Below are 1,784 nucleotides of genomic sequence, written 5' to 3' on the forward strand. Positions count from 1 at the left end.
TGAGCTGAGTTTACTGGCCAGAATTAGAGGTAACAGCACAGCAGGTGTTTGCTCAAAGCTGACCCAGCCTCCCTGGCAGCACAGTTGCCCCTTCCACGGAAGGGATGCAATGTAGTGATGATGGGGATAGGAAAATCTCTAGGCTTGTCAGGGTATTGGAGACATGATAACTTAGTGCATTATGAGATTCACATTGTATCCCCAGGGCAGTAACATATTGGCTCATATTTCTAGCTCATGACGGCAACTAAACTCTAAAGTTACAAAATTTCTAGTAAAAATCATAAATATATTTCTTCTTTTTCAACATTTTGATACTGTATGAAAGAAAACAGATGTGCAGCTTCTAGAAGATGACTTTTTTTCAATGTCATCCACCTGTGCATGTGTGAACATGCAAGAATTACTTTATTACGAGACGCTAAGTATTGAATAATTTGTTAAGTATATAACACCAAGGGACATGCCTATAGTTTTCAAAGGACAACCTTAATAAAGTTAATCCTAGCATATAATACTCAGAATGAGGGTCAAGATAATCTCTTGCTGCATGTGGTGATACAAAACACAATAAATGGACAAAACAGGAAAAGTTCATAACCAAACCACAGTAGTTTGTAGCCTCTACTAGATCAATACTTGTAACAAGATGGATCCCACATCTGTGATTCAAAAGTGGGGCTAATTTCCTTCATTCAAAAAGACCTCCTTCCCAAGTAACATACATCAATACCTGAAAGCCAACAATATAAAGAATGGCATAAAATAAAGTAAAAACTAGAGTCATACAGAAAAGAATAACAAAACACTTGCAAAAGAATAAAACAATTTTTAAATATTTACTCACATATTTATTTAATGAACTAACTCATGTGTATGGGTGTAACGGCCACAGCATGAGTGTGACATTAGAGGTTAACTTGTATAAACTGGCTCTTTCCCTCAACTGTGGTTGTTCCAGGAATCAACTCACATTGTCAGGTTGGGCAGCAAGTGCCCGCACATGCTGAGCCATCTTGCTGGTCAAAAAATTGTGAATAGGGTACAATGTATAGTTCTTACATGTATTCACCCAGGAATAACAGAAGCCTAGCTCCCCCCCCCACAGTTTCTCTTTCTCTCTCCATCTCCTCTCCTCTCCAATTTCCCCAATGACTTCTATCTTGATTCATTAATTATTGTTTTAAATTTAGAGCTGCCCCCTCTCTAACCATCCACCCACTAAAGCCCTGACAGTTAGATATATAGTATTTTTATATCAGATAAGTAGTAGGCAGTTTTCCATGAGTTTTCTGGAAACCACCATATATAGTCACTCTTCATCCTTCCTCTCTAACCTTTACTTAAGGAAAATAAAGGCCCAATCAGTTGCTTTCTAATTCAGTTACTAATTTTTTTTTAAATTTAGGTTTTGTTTTTTTTTTCTGATTTCCTAAAAGTAATTTCATCAAGGGGGTCATGGAATATATTTATCATCCTAGATACCAATATACAACAAGGTGTCTCTATGGGTCAATGTGTCGAGGTTTGCAGTAGACACAGAGAGAAGCTGTGGTTCTTGAACATTTTGAGAAGGAAAATTCTATGTTTTCAATTTGTGTGGAGAAACCCTTGAATAAAGAAATCCTTAGAAATAAGTGTCTATGGCATTGATTCTCAACCTTCCTAATGCTGTGATTTAACATAGTTCCTCATTTTATGGTGATCCCCAACTGTTAAATTATTTGTTGCTTCTTCATAACTGTAAACAAAACCAAAGAGATGATTTAAAAGTCAGACTCAGA

This window comes from Microtus ochrogaster, unplaced genomic scaffold, assembly GCF_000317375.1.
Source record: "Microtus ochrogaster isolate Prairie Vole_2 unplaced genomic scaffold, MicOch1.0 UNK43, whole genome shotgun sequence".
Classification (NCBI taxonomy): domain Eukaryota; kingdom Metazoa; phylum Chordata; class Mammalia; order Rodentia; family Cricetidae; genus Microtus; species Microtus ochrogaster.